This window comes from Maylandia zebra, linkage group LG23 (genome assembly GCF_041146795.1).
Source record: "Maylandia zebra isolate NMK-2024a linkage group LG23, Mzebra_GT3a, whole genome shotgun sequence".
Lineage (NCBI taxonomy): Eukaryota > Metazoa > Chordata > Actinopteri > Cichliformes > Cichlidae > Maylandia > Maylandia zebra.
The window spans coordinates 24,089,983-24,114,940 of record NC_135188.1 but is presented as its reverse complement, the minus strand read 5'-3'; the positions used below and the strand labels follow the sequence as shown (position 1 = coordinate 24,114,940).

General features: G+C 41.7%; 1 protein-coding gene across 3 annotated transcripts in view; it reads right to left on the bottom strand.

The window, feature by feature from the left end:
• LOC101469680 (uncharacterized) overlaps positions 1 to 24,958 on the bottom strand; it is a 76,703-nt gene that overhangs the window by 37,472 nt on the left and 14,273 nt on the right. For all 3 annotated transcript variants that reach the window (XM_024798675.2, XM_024798674.2, XM_076880220.1), the window contains exon 2: positions 8,431 to 8,501. The gene's annotated coding sequence lies outside the window, so the exon portion shown is untranslated. The remainder of the gene's footprint in view (positions 1 to 8,430; positions 8,502 to 24,958) is intronic.

The following is a 24,958-nucleotide window of genomic DNA, read 5'->3' as shown; positions in this document are numbered from 1 at the left end:
CAATTATAGCTATTCTGAACTATGCAACTTATGAAAACTATGCAGCCCATTCAGCAACTGAATAATTTGAAAGTAAATTAAAACAAAATATAATTTTACATTAAATAAAAAAGTTTTAAACTTAATTAAAATAAAACATGTCTTAAATTAAAATAAGTAAACTGTCATGTTTATTGCTGCCAAAAAAAGTTAAACACATTTGGACAGTGAAGGAATGTCAGGATTCTTGCTCAGAAAAAGGATCAACATGCTCTGAAGTCAGAGTTCTAGTCCCCAAAAACCTTGTTTGCAACAAAATATCGATTTCTGCTGTCCCTGTATCGATACATTATTAGCAAACAAAATATCACGATACTACACAGTATCGATTTCCCCCCCCCACCCCTATTATGTATAGAAAAAAGCACTTGTATAATGACTGGGTAGCAAACTCTTTATTTTTGAAGCAGGGTTGTTTTAGAGGCAGGTTTTTATTTCTAATCCCTTGTGTTTGAAAAGTACCATCCACTGCAGCAAGATGTTTACTATAATTTCTGCTTCAGAGTTGGACATTTTCACACTGACGTCCATGGGGATTGACTCACTTTCGGAGCTGGCCCCTAGTGGCCATTGGCGGAACTGAAGTTCTTGGAACTTCAGCACTGGCAGATGTGAACACATCACTTAGTAGGTGAAAGGGCAGAATTGTCAGTCCTGTGATGAGTAGATGATCTCACAACATCCACAGAGGTGTCTTTAGAAGAAACACTGACAAGGATTACTTCTATTTTGAAACCACCTCTAATCATTTTCACTCTAGTTTTAAGAACAATCTCAGACAGTTTTTTTATGCAAAGCATCCATAAAGCACCTACAGGCCTGTATTTAGTGCCAAGGTTACTGAGGATAATGAGTATGGCTGCCACCTGATGACTTAGTAGCTTCTGCTAAACAGACTCCTACCTCCTCGAGCAAGTGCTAAAGGCTAAATAAAGACTGCACGTTCGTGTTGCTTAGCAATGCTGCTGTACTTTAAATCACTAAAGTGCCACTCGATTCTCTGGTTTTATTTTCAAAACCCACACAAAGATTTTCCTGAAATAATAATGAAAACATGCTGCAGGAAACGTGTTGCTCTATGGTAACAACGTGAGCGCTGAAGCTGCGGTCTGTGTTTGTGGCGTGTTTTGGTTCAAGCTGGTGATCCAGACAGATAATTTGACAGAGACTCTCCTCCAAGGTTTTTGCTTCCTCCCTTTTAACTTGGCCATCACCCCCGCTTCCTCATCTATAATTCACACAGGCAACCTACCTCCCTCCCCCCCACACACACAAACCTGTTCATACACAATCCCTCAGGCCACACGCAAACACGGGTATGTTTAATGCATCAAAGTCGCTATAGGAGTTCAAGGTGAAATCCATTCTGTAATATGCGCGGATACTGCACAAAGAAATAATTCAAGACAACTTTACAGGGAGTCTTTAATCCCCAATAAGTACTGCAAACTATGAGATTAGGCTTTGCACTTCTTTAACGTTCCTCTACATCATGTTGGTGTCGATAACCATTTCACATTTGGCATTAAACGCTTACGACTTCTCATTATCTTTCCATCGCCGCTGTGTAATTATCTCAGTGATTCATTTCGCCGTTTTCCAATCACGACTCTCCATCTAGTCCTGAACTCTTTTATTCTGCAGGAGACTTGTAATCAGTGCAATCACACAGTGGTAAAGAGAGAGAAGGAAGGTGGCAGTTTTCGAAACTACAGAAGAGGTGAGCATCAGTGATCCCTGTGAAAACTATTAATGACTGTAGCACCAGTTTGGAGATGAAAAGGTGTACCTGAATGTTTTTTCTTTGTTAAGCCACTTAACACTGACCTGTGAATCGTCCAAGCATAAAAAGCCCCTTTTGTTAAAGAAACCATTTCTTTTGTTGAATTTATGAAAAAAAAATGTCAAAGATTACACAGTTTGACAGGTAAAATAGTATTTTTGCACCAACAAGATGATTCCCAAAGAGCTATTAGTTGAAAACCTGACATATCTCAGCATGGTGTGCAGTGTGTCCTTAAAAATATTTGAGTAAACTGGATGAAATAAGTATTGGACCTAATAAACTATCTATAGCAGATGATCAGTAGCTAAAAGTTATACCCTGGTGAAACAGGAAAAAAAATCCAACAATGACCTGACACAGGACCTGAGAGATGCATCTGGACTTCCAGGTCTGATGGAGTGATGAATCCACATTTTTTGGTTCAAATCATTGGCAGTATGTACAGAGGAGGACAGGAGAGCGGTACAACAGTGAGCGTCTACAGCCATCTGTAAAACATGTTGGAGGGGCTGTCATGGTTTGATGTGCATTTCAGCCAGCGGTGTTGGAGATCTTGTCAAAATTGGTGGAATTATGAACACAGAAAAGTACCATCACTTTTTGATCCACTGTTAAATACAATCTGAAAATCATCTGATTGTCAGCAGCTCAACTTTTCAGCATGACAATGATTGCAAACACACAAATACAGTAAAAGCATGGAACACTATAATGGATCGGCCTCCCCAGAGCCCAAATCTCAACATTATTGAAGCAGTGTGGGATCTTGTTGACAGAGAACAGAACAAAAGGCAGAAACATCCAAAGAAGAGCTTTGAATGTCCTTCAAGAAGCCTGGAGAACTATTCCTGAAGACGACTTAAAGAAATGACAAGAAAGCTGCCTAAGAGAGTTCAGACTGTGCTGAAGAATAAAGGTGGTCCCACCAAATATTGACTTTCAGGCACATTAGAGTTGTACAAACTCTGTTTTTTGCCTTATATATTGTATTTGCATGTATGTTTGCACATGTTCACAAAATATGAAGAGCACATTACTGCTGTCTTAACTTTATTAATATCAGAGAGAAAAGAAACATAGGAGATGACAGGGAATAAACCAAACAACTGTAGATGGTATCTGTCTTCTACATAAGTCTGCAAACTTGTTTTAGCTTATGACGGTTGGACCAAAGCTTCATTACAAGTTTCACATGACTGTGAATTATGAGGTGTGAAAATACAGCATTAGTTTGGCTCTAATTTTAGCATAGGGGGGTGTCACAGATAAATTTGTGGGTCATACTATAATTTAGAAAGGCCTTTCTTTTTCTAGTTCACAATTTCATCAGAAATTAATTATTTATCCTGAGACTCTGAATTCCCATTATTCCCAGTAGTGTTTTTTTTACTCTAAATGAGTACTTAAAGTTATTTTTATTAAGAGCCACATACATTAACAAAGTAGTTTATTACGTGCTTTTTAGTGCTTTCAAATGGTCATAAACACAGTCACACAGTCATGTCTAAAGGTGCAATAAGGTGTATTTTTATCCACACTTTTAACTTTGGGTAGATTTTTGTGGGAAATGGTAAAAAGTAAACAGTGAGTGAGAACGAAACTTAAAGGGAGGTCTTAGATGAGTATCCCAGTCAAATTTGTGTATTGTTTGGTTGTTTTCCTGGAATGAATTGCATAATGTGACGTTAGTTATCATCTGACAGCAAAACTTACAGTTATTTGATCTCAGTTAGCTGCTAATGTAACCCAGTGAAACCTGAAATCCACAGCAGGTAGGCTGAAATGTAAAATTTGCTTTAGCTCACACTTAATTAACTTATCAATTTCCTTTGACTTCCCCTACAGTTGTGGTATATCTGCAAACCACTCTGCAACCCACCTTCACCCCAGTTCCTCCTTTTACGCTGCATGACTCAGTGTTCTGTCTTACGTCACTGATGCCTGTTTTGTGTTGTACCCGGGATGTTTGTGTTGCTTCCTGCACAGAGCCAAGCTGCTAAATAAAAATTGCAGAAGGAAATACCAATCTACTTTTGACAGTTCCTGACTGAAACATTTATCTTAAGACGGCAACACAGCCAAAACTCTGTTCTCTCCACTTTCCCTGTGGCTAAACAACAGACTTGTTTTACAGGAAACCAGTAGGAAAGTGTAGACCTGTAAAATCCATGCAAATCTCTCTTTGTCATAATTTGAAATGTTAAAAAGTCACACAGGGAGGTATCACTGTACAGTGTGTGCAGGAGTCAGCCAGAAGAGGACTCAGTGGACCCAAGAGAAGATGCTTCGGAGCAAATTTCACTGGAAAAATAGGGCATCGTGGAATCCAGCTCTTTAAATGCATCCATTAAGTCTGATCCTTGAGTCAGGAGCCCCAGAGAAAAGTAATATCCTGTTTATGACAAGAAACAACAGGAAATGTGGTTTTGATTATTGGATTTAGTTGCTGCAATAGCATGCTATTAGCATGAAAAAGAAGCAAGAAAATTTCCCATGTTTAGACTGACTACAACAAGTAACCGCACAGTAACATGAGCTTTATAATGGATTGGCTCTTTTACTCACTGTTGAAGTACAGCAGAGAAGAGCATAAACACACATGCTTCCTACGTGTAATGCTCTCTGCCCTTCACATGACCTAAAAGCTTAAACATGTGCTCGTAGCACTTTCTCCTCTGTAAAGCAGGAAGGACCAGGTGCGGGTCTTCGTGTCTCCAAGACGACAGCTGCAGTTAACAGCGAGGACAGGTGGCTGAACTGATCTATATGCATTCACAGTATGTATATATGGAGGTTTTTAGTGGCCTTGGAGCATTACAAGCACATTCATCAATCAACACGTTAGCACAGCGCCACCCGAAATGGTGCCCGGAGGCTGCGATTTCATTACTTTCACCCTGAGGAATGCAAAGAGAGTGAAAAACATTTAGGAAGAAGACTGCAGTTGTTACGCAGACATTTCTGGTTAATCCTTGAAGCTTTTTAAAGTTTCCTTGATGGAAATATGCAGCTGAGACATAAGCTAGCCGCCAATGTGAACCTCTGCGATGATAATATACAGGAACTATTTAGTTCTTAGTTTGTGTTATAAAAGCTACTCTGAACATCTTAAATGTCTTAAATGTCGCCCATGACAAATATATATCTACATTACTGTGCAAAAGTCTTGAGCGACACCTAATGTCTTTATATTTTCTTGCACTTGTTTGGGTAAATCACACTTTTATAGCAAAATATAAAGAATATAAAGTGAATTTATAAGTATAAACTAAAACTAAAATAACAAATAAAAAGTGAAATGAGCAAACACAATCTAAAAGTTAACAGAAACTGAATAAAACTGAAAATGATCATGTAAAGAGTTACATTACAAAACTATTAAACTTTAAACTAATGACTTACGCTGCTTTCTAAATCTGAGCGCATCTGAGGTTAAAAGGAAACTTTAATCTAAGTAAGATTCTGCTCAAGTCACTGAAATGGCCAGAAATTACAAAGCACACGCACACCTGACACCGTTTGAAGCTCAATGCTGTACACATTTAGTCTCTGGGTTTTATTACCTGTTGTTACTAAGCAGCTACCTCACCTTGCTCCTTTTTATCTGCACCCAGACACGTGTCAGAAAAACCTATATGTCCTGTGCTGTCTCGACTGTCTCAAGCTTTCAAATGAGACGTCCTTTTCTCCTGTAATCATCTCATGGGGAGAAGATGAAACTGTCGGAGGTGGTTATTGTTGGGAATAACACTTCTGGTCAATCTGATTGCCCTAAAACTTCAACTAAAGCTGATTAAAAACTGCACCTCTTGAAGCTTCTGTTATTTTTAGCCTTTAACCTCATGCGAACTGAGATGAATTTTGCAAATACATCAAGTTCTGTTTTCTTTAAATCGTCCACCCAACACCCAAACTGACGGGATGCTACCTCATGTCATTGGCCTCCTCTGGGTGTTTTCCACTATGCAGCATCATCCCGCATTCCTCAAATACACTACCAGTCAGTTCACCGGCTCTGCTGCAGTCTTCCCCCCTCCCGCCCCTGAAATGACAAACTGTCTCCTGTGGCTCACCTCCTCTTACAGCTTTGGCATCTAGCGTCATGCACATCAAGTATCACTTGTCAACACTCACTTCAGGGCTTCCTGTCAAAGTCAAGGGACTCCCGTGTTCCTGTCTCCAACACTTTGCCTCTTCAAATTATCCACAGCACGCATTAATCTCTGACAGGGAGGTATAAAAACACTGCAGCCTGAGAGGCAGATGTTGAGAAACGCTGGGCGACTACAGCAGCTCCTGTGCCAGCTGGATAATCAGCCTAGAATTTATCTCCCCCCCTAATGATTAAGAACCTGATTAAGAAGTTCGGAAAAAGTTGCATTTTGTATTGTTAAATACCCGGGCTCAATATCCCTGCAATTTCGGATTAAATCTACAGTTTAGGCATATTTTTTTTGCAGTTGAAGATGTCATGAAGAGAAAACAGTGCCTTTCTTTTCTGCGCTTGACTTCGCTGTGGCACCTACATTTATCTCCGCTGACTAACAGCAGCGAGAAGCAGGGTGGTGTTGACTCTTTCTCTCTCCCACTCATTTTGCCCTTCAAGCATGGCAACAGTTGGTTAACTGCCTGCTGTGCCCTATTCCGAAGGCACGGGCTTGGCAGAACCGGAAGAGGGATGCAGGAGGAGGGAGGAGGGGAAAAAAAGGGAAAGAGAGGAGAGGAGGTGCTGGGTGATTGGGGGACAAGCTGTGACCCCAACAACAAGGACAGAAAGAGGGCGCATCCCCCCCCCTCGTCCTGCCCGCCTCAGCCCTGGCTTGTCATCCCAAGTTGGTCCCAGAAAGCAGACAGCTCGCCTGAGAGCTGCCCAGCAACCGTGCGAGCAGACGGAGACAGAGATAGGCGGAGAGAAAAGGGGATTCAGGGAGGGGAGCGAGGGGGCGTCATGCCACTATAGATATGACAGACATTGCGGTGACTTCTAGCACGCAGTTATACATGCGTAACGTTGGCGAGACGGCAGAAACAAAAGTAGGAGGGTGGCACAGCGGTGTGGTGGTTAGCAGCGTTGCCTCACAGCGAGAAGGTTCTGAGTTGCTGTGTGTTTGCCCTGTGATGGACTGGAGACCTGTCCAAGGACTATATACATATAAATATATATACATAAATATGTGAGTCACAGGCCTACGTCCATCTTTCATTTACAGTGAATACTGCAACCTGCCCGAGGCCAACTGTCCACTATAAAAAGTAAGGGAGGAAAAGGCTTCTTACATATAAACACCGGTGCATGCCGTTACACGCCCATGTTACAGTACTGTCTGCCCTGTTGGTGCTGCTGGCAAGAAATGCATAGTAGATGTTGTTTAGTTTTAAAAAATACCAGTTCATTTTTGTCAGTTGCTTTGAAGGCGTCATAATTTCTCATGCATAATGCAGTTTTTGTGGGTATAATTCAAATGTTATTGTTGTGAATTTAAAAGGATAGGATGCTTTAATATGTTTTCACAGGTGCATAAATGCTAAAAACAACAGACTGTTGCTCAACGACAGGATGGCTTCATTTTATCTGATATAGATAAGAACCTTCTTGGTCTTAAGATGAACCTGTGTGCCAAGATCGGTTGCTCAACTCTTAATGATATGGGAGGAGTTTGTGGACAAAGAAACAAACCAACACACAGAGAAACAGAGATTTGGTGCATTACGGTGAGATTAAGACTATTAGAAGTTTGTTTAACTACTAAGTGAATATGGAGTGGTTTATTGTCCCCTCGGATGGTGCCACAACACGAAAGAACAAAACAGATAAAAGCAGGAGGCGGAGGAATAAATAGTAGAAAGGACAAAAAGAAAGGAAAAAGAAACAGAAAAGATAGAGTGGGAGAAAAAAAAGGGCGCTACATCGCCACCTGCTCCAAAAGTCGATTGAGCTGTCAGCAAACTTGTGACAGCCAGCTCAGCCGGCGCTGACAGGCAGCGTAATGCATCCCGCGGTCTCGCTCGGCTTGGTGTCGCTCCCACTGAGAAACCACCAACAATCTGTTGGCTATGAGTCGCTAACCGCCAACGGCCGCATGCCATCACAGCTACAGCCTCTAAATAGAACCCAATCAGCATTGTTTCCAAGTGAAATAAAGTATAAAAAAATCAGAAGATCAGGCTTTTATCTCGGTTTCGCACACACAGGCACACAGCAGCAGCAGCAGCTCACCCTGAGTGAACCGTGGTGGCTGAATAATCAGGGGTGTCTAGACGGAGCACGTCACAAAGACTAAAGGTCATCAAACCAGAGGAACAACAGCCCCTGGCTTATCACAGCATCACTTTTTTCATATTCGCCGTCCTTCGAATATGTCAGCAGCAAATATTCTCAATCTGTGCCAAACAAAAGAGAATGATACCCAGGGAGATGCTGATTAGAGATCATACATACAATCAGACAAGGAAGAGGAGAAGAAGAAAGAAAGAAAGCCGGCACTTTTTCTCTTGAGAATTTTCCTTTTTTCCCCCAGCCTGTATAATACTGAGCATGCACATCATATTTGTAGCTGTAAAAGCAGCTAGAAAGGGACTATATAATATAATACACAGCATCTTACCTGGTGGGGCAGTTATTCCAGCTTTTTGTCTGCAAAGAGGACACAAGGGGGAGGGGGCAAGGCAGCGGCTTCTGCAGAGAAAGAGAGAGGAAAAAGAAAAGAGATGAAGAGGTGAGAAGAGGAGAGAGCAGGAGTCAGAGGGGCAGCGCCACGCAGACGAAGAGATGCCTTTTTGTCAGCAAGCGGAGCTGGCGAGCACGCCGCTGCAGATTACGCACTCCCTCTCATCCACACACACAGAGGACCGGCACACTGCCTCACAAAGATCTCCCCTTCACCAGCACGCACACACACACACATACAGATAGTGCTGCAGACAAGCCAGTGTCTGCATTACATTGGGGTTGGGTGGAGAAAAGGGGAGGGTGGAGATGTACACAAGAAATGTGTGTGTGTCAGGGCTACATTAATTCATCTTTGAAAGGGATATGAAGCTCATCAAACCCCCAGAGGGAATTAAGTTCCAACATAAAAGACCATCTCCATCCAAGAAATTTCCAGAAGTGCGTTTCATTCTCTTCCCTGTTTATCTCAGCCCTACACATTACAAATGCATGAAACATTTTAACATGACAGTATCTCTGTGTGTGTGTGTGTGTGTGTGTGTGTGTGTGTGTGTGTGTGTGTGTATCGTATGTACAAAGGAGGGGTGCAGGGTTTGCCCCTGTGGTGAATAATTGCTCTGTCCTGGTGCTCATTTGCAGGCATGGCCAAGTGCAGCAGCAGCAGCACCGAAACAAAGACAGCGAAGGGGAACCGGAGGGTGAGGGGGGGGATGTCTGTAGACTGCAGAGGCCGGACCAGCAGAGCAGAAGCACACACAGCCCGGTTTCACCAGGCCTCCGACCTCAAACCACATGAAATGAAATATATTTAGAGTGCAGAGGCTAACAATGGTCTCGGGCCAGTAATCCATCACGTGAGCTACTAGAGATGTCAAAGATGTTAATAAATACAGGGATTATGAGCCGAGCGCTGGAGTGGCTAAAAGACTGAGTGAGTGCAAATTTGAATAATTGGAAGGGTGAGTGGATTTAATGAAACAAACGACAGGTTCAGATTTTTTTCTTGGTCAGAATTTGTCTCACTCAGGTCACCGCAAAAAGAACCAATGACTTCCCATTTATAACGTGACTCATCATCATGTACCATCGTCTTCCTTCCTTCCTTCCTTCCTTCCTTCCTTCCTTCCTTCCTTCCTTCCTTTATGTTCAGGTTCGTGTTCTTGTTCTTGCTCTGTAGTTTAGTTGTCCCAGTATAGTTTAGTTCTCCATTTTGCCGTTTGCCTCTCCATATTTTTGTGTTCAATAAATCACCTTAACGACTGCCTGCACTTGGATCCTCTTTTTCCTTTTCCACATGGCTCTTCTCACTCGCTGTGACAGACAAATAGTTACAGACTTGCTGCAGTGCAGCAGTTTAAGTACAAAATGACAGCCTTGCTATTCAGCCTTTAATAAAGGAACATAACCCAAATACAACCAGTTGCCAACCAGTTGAATTGAGTGTCAAAGACGAGTAACGCTCACCTGCGTAGACAAACTCAGACTGACTGCAACAACGTGACAGCCTGTGTTCATAAATTACGTGGCAATTATGTGTGAACCTTCATCAGTGTGAGAGCGACTGCAGTCACTTTGAATCAGACTGTGATTGTTGCCTTCCTCAAGGTAATCTGTGCAATCACCATCCATCCAAAGTGGTTGCCCAGAGGCCAAGAGTGGTTTAACTTTGGGCAGCCAGGCGGTTGCTGGTTTCTGATAGCAAAATATTCAGTTTAATAACGAGGTAGCCACCAGTTGCAAGGAGGTTGCTGCCCCATTTTTACTATAGCGTGACCGAGTCTTTAGCTAGTAATCATGGGAGCGCATTCAAAGACTAAAGACTTGTTCTCATAATATCCAACCGCACATCCATTGCTTCTAATCGCAGACGATAACGTTAGCAACTTGCTAGCAAATATAGGAGCATTTACTGTCTAATGATCTGGAGTTTGTGGAGACCAAGCCTGAGCTAAGCTTACAGTAAACAGTCAATCTTTGATACAGGGTCTTGACTTTGCAATATAAAATCTAAAATGTACAAGTTTACAGTTTCTATAAGATGACCAAAAAAAAAATGCTATAAAAAGTTGATGGTCTTTATTCTGAACATAAGCATTTTTAAAGGACCTGCCCTTTAAGGAGCCAATAAATTAAGCCATTAAAGTAAAACCAGTACAACCACATTGATGTCAAGAGACACTCCCTGACATGATCGCCAAACCTCGGAGGCCAGTGAGGTTGATGTGAAGCTGAATCACAAAGGACAGAGTCATTACGGTTTCCAAAACCACTTTAGAAGTTAGAGGCTGTGCTCCTTCCACATCCTCTCTTAGTCTCCAATGTGAAAAATTATGATATCAGCAATACATACTGGCCACCCTGCTCTCTGAAGATTTTCTATTGGTAATTGAAAAACCAATATCGGTCGACCACAAGCAGAAAGAGCCATCAGCATGAGGCTATAATCAACCTGTCAGCATCGAGGTCTGGATCAAGTTTAAAGAAAACAAATGAGACATTTAAAATGACAGCTGAAAAATAATCTCAGTGTCAAATTAAAATATGAGCTCATATTCAGATTTCACCTCTTCGGGAGGGTTCGGTGCTCATCATGAGCCGAGCAACAAAGCAGATCCGTCAGAGTCTGAAGTCCAGAGAGACGGAAGAGATAAGGAGAAAACTGGATGGATGGAGAGACGAACAGAAGGAATGAAAGATTGGGGGAGGGAGGCTCAGACGTCCCTGTCAACGCCTCCAGCCTTTAAGGAGGTCGTGCCAGCACCGATTAGAGACCAAGCCTGGACCGAAGCTGCAGAGCCAGCTAGCACAGTCCGGTAACATCTAATCTCCCAGAAAGCAGATGTCGGTTGCGCTAACGCCAATATGCCACAGCCGAACTGTCAACAAGACACAGCGACAGGCAGATCACTCGTCATGTTGTTCACCCTGTGTTTAAGCCGCACACGTGGTTGGTAAAACAAATCAGTGCAAACAGACCTCAAATCTGCAGACTGATCCAACATTATGTCGATCTCACTGCACTGTTGGAAGCACAGGTTGGTCAATGAAGGTTGTGTTTGGCTTCTGTAAGGGCAGGGATAGCTCAGTAGGTAGAGTGGTGGCCCCATGATCGGAAGGTTGGGGGTTCGATTCCCCTGAACGGCTACCCTGAGGTACCCCTGAGCAAGGTACCGTCCCTACACACTGCTCCCCGGGTGCCCAGTGGCTGCCCACTGCTTCACTGAGTGAATGGGTTAAATGCAGAGAGGGATTTTCCCCACGGGGACCAATAAAGTACACCTTCTTCTTCTTCTTCTGTAAGACTGGGACAGAGCCAAGTCATCATGATCTGGCTTGGCCGAACTGATCACCGTGACTTCTGTGCAATCACCCCGGGCTCCTTCAGCTAGACGTGGATGATTTGGTCCTGTATGAAGAGCTGCTGGATATCCCTGGACAACACCCAAATCATCACAAGAATAAGGCTGGAAGAAAAGTCTTTTAAATAATGTAATTTCAAGATGTACCTCCTCTGATCGAGTCTCTAACTCTTGCCTTTAAAGCAAACACCTGCCAGATTGGAAGCTGAACGCACACATACACAGACAGGGATGGATTAGCACTTGAGGGAGGTTCTAAAGCAAATCACTGCAGTGTGAACTAATTCAGCATCATCTGCTTCTCCAGGATAGCAACCAGCTGCTGACTATTACTGGAACTGATATATATACAGACTTGCCTGAGTACCATCATAAGATACCCAAAAGATGACAACTCATCTTCTGAAAGCATGAGGAAAAACAAAATGCAGCACTAGCACAAATTACGTTTGGCTGAGCGAGCAAATTTACTGCAGGTGCTTCGAGGACAAAACAGCAGCGATGGCAGCCTCGGTGCTTCAGTGTCATTAGGGCTGTGATTGCGGCTCCATTTTATTTTGTATAACTCGGACTGCTGTAGCTTATGAGAGTGCTGAGAGGAGTTAATATGAATGCAGATATCGATTAAAGATTACAGCGAGTGCTTTGGGAAAATAAGGTCAAACAAGTGTGAGATAAAGGGAATGTGGAAAGCTAATCTTAGGTTTAGATGTTCCATCGATGTTTTCTGACATTTTAAAGGTTATGAGATGAATCAGGATAACAAATGGCAGCTTAAAGAGGCAGAGAAATTTTTTATTACGGCACATCTATAAAGCTGTGTAATGCAACAGCTAAGATGTCTGATGCAACTTGGTCAGACAGATTACATCCATCAAGGCGAGGCTATAATCTCCTGTGATTGGTTGTTTCACTGTCCGGAAACGTTGGAAAGAGGTGGCATAGCAGCTACATGGGTCAGTTTGGAAAATGTTATTTTATTAATCAGGAGTCCTGAAACTGCGATTTTACACCCATGAAATTGCAAGTGGTTCCAACAAGCATCTACTGTAAGGACTGGTTTGTAAAAAAAAAAAAAATCATACAACAGTCTCAAAGCTCTTTGTCCAAGCAAGAGCTCAAACCTCAAAGTCATCAACATTACTTACAAAAAAATGTAACAAACCCACACACTCCAAGGTATTTGTAAAGGCTTTTCAGCTTTGCTTCAACACAAACCTGCACGTTCACTGACTAATGACTGACGCTTTATTAGCAAGTGAGCATATGGTTTGATACTACAGTTAATCCTCTATTTTGAAACGTATAAACTAGTACGATAAAGATGTAAATTACTGAATATGATCCAAAATGAGGGAGTGCACCTATAAACTCAGCAGGATAGTGTTTAGAGAGGTCAAGACAAAAAGTCGTTTGACCATTTTTATTAATTTATCTTTTTTACAGCCACAGCTATCGCCATCTGGTGGCCTTGAGATAAAATGAATCTACATCTACAATATGTTTTATAAGGTCTATGGAGGCAGTTGACACTTGTTCTGTTATTTGTTCTTACAAAATTTATACAAACAGCATTATTTATTCATTGATAAAAATTTCCTCTAGAATGAATGGGAATAGAAGAGTTAAAAATGAAATAGTGGAAATACTTAAGTAAAATCCCAGTAGAGACGAACTCTTATCACAAAGAGAGTCACACTGGGTAAAAGAGTGCAAATTCCTCAATCAGGAGGGGAACTTCACAGTGAAAGAATTTATTTCAATAAGAGAGCAGTGATAATGATTTAGAGACTCTTTTATAGCCTGCCTGGCTCTGGAAGATGATCAGGTAAGTCTTCAGTCAATAACTAATCATAGCAGACACAACAATGCTAAAACCCTCAAGCCCAATCTAAGAGTCCAAGTCTTTTTAGTATTTTGGCCTGCTTTATAAAAAAACATAAAGGTTGCATTCATATGTTTCCTTGTTTCCTCTTACCATGTTAACTCCACGCTAATACTTTCACCCAGACGTGGACCTAATAATCACCTGTGCTGGCACAGTAATGGCTGAGGATTGGATCACCGCTAGCATCAGCAGGACGGCGGGAGCAATCTCTTTCCAGCATGAGGCTGACGTCCAATTCAAACAACAACAACTGCTCCATTTAGCTCGAAATAGAGGGAAACACAGCGGCATCTGCTTGTTTTGTTGTTTGCTTTAAACAAGTAGTAAATTTGATTTAAGACCGTGGAAATCTAATTACTCAAATCCCTGCTGATTTAACTGTCTGTTTAATGGTTAGCAGGAAGTCATCCGTCCCAGAGATCACCAGTAACTTCGTCCACTGAGGATAATTATGATTATTACATTAAAGTCTCTCCTTTTAGTACAATATCAATTTGATTAACTTGCTCAAAGGTTTCTCTGGTTTTGAGTCTCACTCTGCTTCAAATTTGCCTATTGGACAAAAATTTTCTCTCCTATGTTTCTGCCAAGGCATTCACTTATTGATGTTTGCTCTAGGACGCTTTGATGTTAAGAGGTCAAAGGTGACTCTGTTCAGACCAAACATATGAGCTGATCCGCTCCATCCCTTAAGAGCCTTCTGCATATAGACACAACAGCGTGACTCACACAAACACCACTGCGTGACATCTTATCCGAGCCGTGTGCGCTGCAGACAGCATAAGAAGTCATTAGACATCCACTGATTTACCACAAAGACAATTATTCTGCACAATCCTATAGCTCACAAATGTTCCTTGCTTTATATTCATGTCTGGTAACATCCTAATTTCAGATTCCAACTATCTGCACTTCAGTTAAGATTTTTAGGTTACTCTGTTGCTGGTTCACACCATCCATCCATGTTCTGCCATTTCTCTGGGCCTGATATGGAGGGGCATCAGTGTTAGTACAAATGCTAAGACTTCCCTCTTCCCAGCAATAGTTTTCCACCAAGCTCCCTAGCCAGTCGAGAGACATAATCATAGCATGTCCTTGGTCTTCCCCATTCTCTTAGTGTTTGGACATACATTGAAAAAAATCACTCGGAAAGTGTTGAGGACCCAGCCTAGTCAGATACCAAACTACCTTTCCTGGGTGGCCTTCTTTTGCTGTATCTAAGGGTAAGCCTGGAGTCCCTTGAGACGCAGATCATTTCCATCACAACTCTTACCAGTTAGTGAGAGTAGGAAAGTACAGTATGAGTAAAAAATTAAACTTAAAAAAGGGGTTTTCTAAAATTCAGCACAAATTCAGGTCTCTATCAGCATGCTTTGTGGACTTTCCAGTCAGCCTAGGAAACATAATAACATGGTTAAGCTTACAATGACAGCTTCAGTCATCAGCAAAGGTAACTCTACACTTAAAAGCCACAGATTCTGTCAGCAAAATGTTCAATTCAGCTGTTTAAACCTTTAAAACTTCAATCTCAAATTCCAATGCCCTGTTCAGGTCTCCTTGAGGAGCTTGACGTTTGCTCCCCACCTTATTCGCTTAGTCTAAACTCTGCAGTGAAGTACACCAGACACCAGTCAACACTTTAAGGGAAAAAAAGAAAAAAAATCTTGTCCTTCTGTGGAATTTAAGCCTTGACTGCCTAAAAGCTACTTCTGTCACCATCTATGCTTCTATGTAGTCATATATTGCTTTCTGACCTGCAGGAACATTTTCGTAGTTTCAGTGATTTTAATAGCTCTAGTACGGTCTCAACTCGCTGTAGGAGCAGAAAGTCTCAGAAAACTGTTCTTTTGTGGTGTTTTTTTATGCTGCTACTATAAAGTAGATACTTTATTATCATGAGAAGAGTCAAGCACATAAATACAAGAAACTATCACAGTCAAACAAATGTTTGCTTTTCCTTATATACTGCAGATAGCGGATACTCATATTAAATACCCAAATAACCACATGAGTTTTTAAGACAATGAATTAATTAATAAAACAAATTAATCTCTGTGAGTCAAAAGCTCAGGATGCAGACAGTGTTTTCTACTTTGAATCTGTGACACAAAGGGAAACCAGTGTCTTCATGCATTATTGTATGGAGACGGTGATAAATAGGATGGACACAGTCTGCTAATCGGTTTGTGATTGGATGTAGTCACAGTGGCAGTTACATGCAATCTGTTTGTGATATTACAGTGATGAACTGTGATGAAACAGTGAAAAACAAAAGTCTGTTGTTGTTTATATGCAAAGATATTCACATTAACTTCTTACATTCAGAGTCCAGCCACAAACTCATAGATTTTAACCAGAAATACTAAAAATAGTGACTATAAATAGTGACATAGTTGCTGCAGGATGCCAATTTATCTGCAAATTCAAAAAGGGGCTTGGGAGTCTTGTTTCTTTATTCCAAAGAGATGGGTCACAGACAAGCTGTACTCATCTGAACTGACTGACTCAGATTAATTGCAGCATGCTGGCAATTTGTCTGCATTTATAAATTAGACCAGTCCAATTCAGACCACAGCTGTCTGGACACTGGTTGCCTCTCGCCAGGTGATCTATGCATTCGCCCTGTGAAAGTGATACCCCAGAGGTTGAGGGTGTTGAATGTTCACTCTCTGACCAACCAGTTGGTGGCTGCAACTACTTGCAGTTGGCTGCCAAATGCAAAAAAGTCACATCCAATCACCCAGCCATCACTGATTTTTTTCCAAGTCGTGAGGAGGTTGGCGTCCTATTTTTACTCTGTTGTGACCGAATTGTTTAAGGAAGGTGGCAGGGAGTTAAAATGTGACCCGAAGCATCAAGGAATAAGATAAATAAGGATTCTTTTGAATTGCGACTCTATTAGGGTCCAAAAATAGAAAGAGCTGGTGATAAGCAAAATCAATCCCCTTTCACATCTGCCTTAAATAATAAAATAAAACATAAAAAATGACCAACAGTGAAGACCAGGCCTTATTGAGCCAATATGAGGGTGAAAATAAAACATATTGACTTGTCAGAGCCAATTATAAAAATCATTATGAACCAAAGACTGACTATCGTCCCAGAGTTGCTAATATAATGTGAAAGCTAGGAGGAACAAAACATGAATAAACGAAGGCATGTCGTTCCCAGAGGACCTGTCTAATGGATGGTTACTTCCTGAATGCCTGTTTCATGCTCTGCAACATCAGTTATTCAGTCTAACAAGCTAAATGCTTTAATGGTTGGCATGAAAGCAGATTATTTTTCCCCTTGACAAACAGTAGAACATATCTTCCTCCACAAAGAGGGTGCCATACTCCTTTTACATCCACACACCAGATGAACTGTGATCCATTAATGTCTTAGGAAACTGTTTATTATATTGACACAGTCACCCTATCATTATTCAAAAGGCACAATTGCAAGAAGGTTGGTGAAAAGCTCTTGAGAGCATAAAAGCCTGAGTGGCTTGTCAAAGTGCAGCCGTACTTGTTTGCCGCTGCCAAGAGTAAATAGCAGGCGGTCCATTTGCCAAAAGAGAGCGTCAGACCATCTCAATGACTGGCTTGCCATTCATAACAAAAACCTCAAAATGTGTCCTGTAACTTACAGTGAGTGCGTGGGAATGTCCAGTCCTGTGCAACAGTTGGACCACCACAGGATAACATATCGAGTGTGATGGATTTTTCCCTTTACCACCCAGCAGGAAGGCCTCAGGGGGGTATATATTGTTCCATCATTCACATAATACATGCACACACACACACACTGGCAGGCTAAAGATGGCCTGAGTGCGCTACTCTCGGACTGTCATTCCTCTCAGATATGAGCAGAGCACAGGAAATGCCTCAAATGTGAAATATGCCTCAGAGAGGCCAGTTTAAAACAGAGACGTGATTTGAGGAGAAAGAAAAGAGAGGAAGTGGAGGGGTGGGTGAAGGAGGCTGATGCTAAGACTGTGGGGGGAATTTAGGGGTTACACGCAGTCAAGTGTTTTTATGGACTTAAATAAATTTGTGCCTGTCTGAGGGCGTGTGCCTGCCTTACAATAAATGCTGTATATATTAACTGTCTGCAAGGTTTGTGCGAACACTCTAGCTTGCATGTGCCTGGCTTTACACTAACCACAGGGTGTAGCCGAAGGCTTTGAAGTAGTTCCTACACCCTGGGCTGAACTCTAACACAGGCTACTGTACAAGATCCTGTATTACCCCATGGAAAAATCACAACATGCTCTCTATATTCCCCTTGTAAAACTTCACTAGGCAGAAAAGGCTGAAAAAAGGGCAAAAAATAAAGTATAGGAAAACTGTGCATTTTTAAAAGAAGAGCCAATCACATTTATTTCCAAGCTTGAGATGGTAAATGGACTGTTATGGACTGTAGCTCCTTTCTACTCAGCTGAAAACTTAAAGCACTTTATACTACAAGTCTCATTCACCTTAATTGTATAGTGCTTTGATCTATGCCTAAGCTCTCAGCCTAAGTCACACACTCTCTCACACTCTGATGGAGGCATCAGGGGCAAGTCCGGATTCAATATCTTGCCCAAGGATGCTTCAGCGTGAGGACTGAAGGAGGCAGGGTTTGACTTTACCAATTAATTTTTTGTCTGACCAGAACAGCCGAACCCAAAGATATTTAATTGACTTTATATAAATCATACACTGTTATAAAGAGAGTAAACCTTGTGCATGCTAACAATAGCCAGAATGGCTTCAGGAGGTAAATCTGGATTTCTTCAAATTCAAATTCAAATTTTATTTGTCACACACACACACAACCATACACAGTATGACATGGGGGTGAAATGCTTGTAGCTGTACAATGCCCGACCATTAAATGACAGAAGAAAAGTTTTACAATATTTACAAGTTAGTTTACTACAAAATTTACAAATTAATTTAGGAATTTACAGTAAAGAATGTGCAAATAGCAGAAGAGATTATAAAGATTAGAAATTATAGGAATTCTTCTTCTTCTGGTGAGTATTAGGTATGGAGCCTGGCCAGCGACACCCAGCAACCTTTGTGCGTATTACCCGACTGGCTGGCAAGTGATTTCTTGAGGTTACAGTTAGTAGCTACCGTGAAACTTGTCACAAAGAGGTATTCAGTGTTACACCGAGAACATTCTCAGAATATCTTTGATTGCACATTGTCGCAGTTTCCTGTATTGTATAAAGGCAACTTCTTTGATGCTATTCATCATCCAAGCTGAAGTGAAACTTGAAAACATGTGCTGTAGCCCGAAAACGATGAAGGTTCAAGGTTCAAGGTTCTTTATTTGTCACATGCATAGTTATACAAGTATAACACACAGTGAAATGTAGCCTGACACACTCCTCGACATGTGCAAAAAAATGGGGGTGGGGGGGTGTAGAGGAAGAACATTATATATATATATATAGTATATACATTGGGTGAATGTGCAGTAGTAGCATGAATGTTCATCTTTAAATTAAAAGCTGTGCCTTGATGTTGCAACAGATTGATTTGAAAGAGAATGTTCTTTGTTTCTAGTTTGCGTTGCACTTTTCATGGTTTCAATATCATTAGTTTGTAATTATTTAGAGACAAACTGGCATCTTCCATGAAACTACTGGTGACTGTTCGACCTGGAAAGCAATCCCAAAATTTTTAGTGCAGAATCGTATGCTGCTTTGTGACCACTTGTAGCGGAAGGCCACAACCTCCAGTGACTACTCGCCATCTGTTTGGTCTCCTTGCAAACGGTGGTTGCCAGATGGTCACCAACAGTTTTCTATGTCTGTTTGACTGAGCCCATAGCTTATCTGGAAACACAGGCAAATAAGTGACTATGGAATGTAGAAGCAGCTGGCTAACCTTGGCTGGCTTTCTAGCCAATCCTGTCAGAAACCAGATCAGTTTTCGTTTTTCGTCTTTCTGTGATGTGGTAGGAGCTGGTTGTTTGCTAACATTAGCATTAGCCAATGTGGAAGTGCCTTAAACCTGCATTTTAAGCTAATGACGGGGAAGCTTCACTGCTTTCCCAACCCTTTGCTGATGACTTTGGGGGATCAGTCGCTAGTTTGAGGTCAGTTTCAGGAGTTAATTTGATAAATGATGGCCCTTCTTTTGATTAGAAAAAAGTGAATCCACTGCTACTCATATTGGACAGATGACTGTTGAGCACTCAAAAGGCTTTCTTACTGCAAGTTTCATTCTTCCAGTCACACACACACACATTCATACAACATTGTTTATCTATGCTTTGGTTTGCCGTCCTGTTTCTAAACCCTGAGATAACTGACTTCAGGACTCGACTGACAAATAATTGATATCACACTGGCTAGAGCCATCTTGTATCGAGCCAATACTGCTGCATGCTGTTATTAGCAATGCTGTAGGGGAAGAATGGCATTTAGGCAAAATGCTTACGAGCAAGCATAAATGTCACATCTTTTTGATTTTGCAACAAATTCCACTTGAGTGACATGCCTCACAGAAATCAGTCGATCCGTGAAAGTCTAATCTTTTTTGGGTTTGGCACATTGGCAATTAAAAAGCGCTAGGAGAAATGCTACAAACTGCACCTTAAAGAACTAAACTGCCTGTCACAGCAACCGTGCTACCTCAAAGCTCCAAACGTCTCTTGGAGAACATCGGCCTCAGGTGCTCATTTTCCAACTGAAGCCGTCTCTCTCTTCTGCTTTACCTGCAGGGTGTCTGAATGCAGCAAAGCAAGCAAATAATCAAGCAAACAGAACAAAGGTCAGAGATTTTGCACAAGACTTAAAGCGCGCACAGCAAAGGCAAACTAAATGGAAATGAGGGTGGCACAATGAATCAAACGTGCCAAAAGAGGGAAAAGTAACTTCCACTGTTGCTTCCCTTTGTTGCTCTGCATATGCCTTGAGTCTTTTACTAATAATGCAAACTCTCTGTGGATCATTTCAGGGGCAGATTACTAGCAAAGAAAAGTAGACAGAGGTAATTTGTAGCAGGGATGTCCCCATTTCAGAGCCTTTTACTGCTCAGGGGAGATCTAAACCTTGGCTTCCACATGCCATCTGTTCTAAATTAGCACCTACGCAGGGAGCGCTCAGATCTGGGCACCAGTGGTCAGACGCTGAGGTTTAGAGTCCTGAAGCTCCAACAGCACAGGACAGCACTAAGCTACTGGCAGAGAAAGAGTGAGCTCTTCTTTTTTCATGGTTTATATGCAAATAAGCAAGAGCAAATGAGCAGCAGAGGTCGCACAGTTGTTTGGACAACGTACCAAATGACTTCCTGAACAAGTTGCAGTTGAGTGCTGAGCAAGAATAATAAGGCAGATTAAGCACAAACACATAAAATTAAGTACACCAATAATCGATTCAGGAATGACTATTAGCAAGGCTTTTGGTGGACTGAATTATATTTAAGTCCAGATGTTGGCTTGTTTCTTCAGAGAGAAGTATGAGGGAGAGACGATAAGCCCTGCAGAGCTGCTGTGGCGTCCAGGCTTGGAGGAGAGAGGACACATGTGTCACTGAGACTGAGTGAAGAGCGGAAGTTTCTGGAAGTCATCAGGCAGAGCGGAGGGGGCCAGCTGCACAGGGCTTTTACTGCAGTGGAGGAGGATGTCACAGCACAAAAACATCCACACACTTAGCATGGACGCAAGGTCCAATGATATACCGTGTGCATTCAAATATAGCAAATGAACACTCACACGTGCAAAATACTACTTGCTGAAAAACATAAAAATACGTTCTGGGCGAGAGAAAAAACACAGCCCATATCCTGGGCTGGCAGGTCAGCCGCCTGACATGCAAACACGCAGCCATGGTTAACACCAATAAATGACAAACACGTGGAAACACATCTCGGAGTTGGTGTCAACAGCTGTCACGTCTTATGGGGCAACTCTGTCATTCAGGCCGTGCGCAGGGAAACCGCCCTGTCAGTAAAGCGTCCAAGCCTCCCTCCTCCCATCCCCCGCAACAAGAATGAGTCATGGTAGGCGACTCAGGAATTGAGATGATGTTGATTTTTTGGCTGTACTGTATGGGGGGAAATGCAAGCAACACCCTCATGATAAATGAATAACAATGTGTTATGTTTCGACATCTATTTTTATTGAGAGTAAATCCTGGCGTCTGCCGTGGGGCCATACATGTGGTTTTGCATGTTTTAACCCATTTACTATAAAACAGACCATTTTGAAAACCACTCTGTTCCATTTTAGTGTTGCGGATGCAGCTTTCCCATTGTTCCCAGCAGCTGGTTGTTTTTATGTATATCTGTATGGTATGAAAACTGGTTACTATTTCAAGTGAATGTAATTCTGAATTTATTTTTGCATCAAAAAAACCCTAAAACTCATATTTTACTACAAATTAGCATCCACATTACTGATGGTTCTTTTGTGCTTCTTTTGCTTAAAAAGCACTATGCTTATTTACAGCTCCATATTTTTATTCTGGTACTCTAATAGAGTGGTTTTGTATGATTTACGGTTCAAAATAATCATTTATTGGACTTTGGTGCAACCACTCAGTGCACCCTGAGTTGAACAAGCTGGTTGGAAACATGTTGGAACCAGTGCGGAAACCTGGAAGCTGATATATATTTTGGTCATGTTCCAAAATAAAGTTATTCTGGGAAAGAATTTGTCTGAAACTGAGTAAAATATCAAGATCCAAAATTCCAAGTCCCACTGAAGCTTTTTATTTCTGCTTTTATAAAGAAGACGTGGTTAAAAACAGAGGACTGGTATTAGTATTAAATACTGTTAATAGCCAAAAGAGTAATAATATTAGCAAAAATACAGTTACAAAAAACAAAAAATAACAGATGGACAGTGTTCATGTCATCTATGAAATGGAAAAGTTGGCCTTTAGTCTGAGATCCAGAAGAAACCCGTATACACTAAATAACATTAATGATATATGATGTACCCGATAGGTTTGTTTGGCAGTTTTTTTCTTTTTGCGCATTAAAAATAATAAATAAAAAGAAAAAAATCCAACTTAGCTTCTGCCCCTTTAGGAACACTGTCTTGTGATTGTCTGCTCCTCCTAAACAGCAGCTGGTTGGGGCTTATGTGCCTGGGATGACCACATAAAGGCTGTCTGGTCTCTATGACATCACAAAGAGCTAAGAGTAGGAAAAAAAAGGCCCAAAACTGAGCGTTTCTAGTAGTCTGAAGCCTGAACCTTTGGCTCTCTGGGCTGTGGCAATTCTAGTCTGCTAGGACGCTGAGCAAAACCTCTGCAACCAGCATATATCACCATTAAATCATAAATAATGTGACATCAACAACACGCCCACTTATGTAATACTGTCCAAAGTGTTAACTGCTAGCTTCTATGCTCTTTGAAGCCTGCTAGCTCTGCTAAGAAATTGTCCCCTCATATCCCAATTTACTAACTCCACACTCGACTGTCATGTCACAGCCTGCAGACAGAAAACTTGTGGAAGCTATTCAAATATCTCTTCCCCTATATTTAAGCCGGTATGCGCAGCATTTAATTATTGAGCATTTTATTTAATCATTTTTATCTACTCCACTCACCACAAACTTTCCTTTTTTTTATAACACTCCTCTTTCTCTTTTTTCCTTTTTTTTGTCACTCCCAAAAGGATAACACGTCTTTGTTTTCATGAGACGAGTCCTTATTGTTGTCATTTAAACAGAGTCACGCATGCCACTTGCAGTGGGAGTACATGGAGTCGGGCAGGGAGGTCACGTCTCTCCAACTGACTTTGCAAACTTTGCACAATGTCGCTGCTGTAGTTTAAAGATGATCAGCCCTTAGAGTCCCCCACCAATGTAAGCACCAATGCCAGTGTATTCATATGAGAAAGTCTGGAAAAGCGTGTGCTATTAAATGAGAAGATATGCAAGGGTTTAGTTGGGGTGTGATTCGAAAAGAGGTTCCAGAATCGTATGCCTGCAGGATTATCGAATCATTTCATCAATGTTGGCACGTTTTATCGACAGCAACAAAGTGCATAACATTGATGTCTAACTCATAGCAGTGAGCTTTCCTATGCTTCACTTCCACTCTGTGCTCAGGACTCGGCGACAGTCACAGTTGCGGTGAAACTGAAAACACGAGCAAGCCTTCACCTGGTTTTAATATTGTGATTGATTGATGTAGTACACCTGAAACTGTGCAGCATGTAAAGTAAAAGCAGCCAGGGAGCTTAACCTTACACTGCAGGCACTTCCACTCTGTCAACATCAACGGCATCGATGTTGACATGGACTGGATGACAACCAACTCAAACGGGTTCTCTTTAAAACTGCATTTTAATAGCAAACATGAGTAGTCAAATTTGTGCTCCCCGTGCGCATTTCCTGTCATCGGGAAGCATCGCAGCAAAGCCTTTCACCTTGAGGTCCTCTAAGTGCACACTATTAGTGTAAGTGATACAAGCAATATTGTGGTTAGAGTGAGAGGAGAAGCAGGGGGAGGTGGTAACATGTTCAGCCCCTTGAGGCTGGAGAAGCAGCCAGATGAGTTGGGGGGTGGGGATGTTGTTGAATGGGAATCAGTTATGAGTTTCCATTAACAAAATAGGATGGAGTGAATACTGAAGATAGAGTTATTAAGATAAAAGAGCACAGGTATAATACACCAGCAGGGTGGGAAGCCAATAATGACTTCCTGCACTTAAGGGGCTCAAGGCTGAGGTCATTCACCATTAACTTTACTTGACATTTGCATGCTTGGAGCCGGCCGTGGCTCAGGATATGTCTCTCTGATTACTTCTGCGGTCTCTGTAGACTCTGATTTGCGAAAGTGTCGAATAACAGAACGTGAAAAGTGGTCTAGTTCATGCCCAGTGAGGGTGTATCTGTCAGGGTTACATCTGAAGTCAAATCCAAGACTCAATCAAGAGTTCTGAATGACCCTTCAAAAATACTGAAAATTGAGTTGACCGGTCTCTTACATTGATCAGACAATAGGTTATGGTACTAAATTTGATTCAAGCAAAGGCTCCACAGTTTAATCTAGACATTATTCTAGTGCACAGCTGGGGACGCTGTGTGGGCTCCGTGTTTGTGTGGGGTTCAGGAGGCTGCCGTTATTACTGCAAAGATAGTACTTTGTTTCCATGACACTGAGATGAGTCACTATGGCTACGGCTCCATTGGGGAACAAAGTCAAATGAATAAGGAAGACCCAAGGACGGCGGTGGTGCTCTTATTGACAGAGAGGTGATGTGTTGGGAAATAAA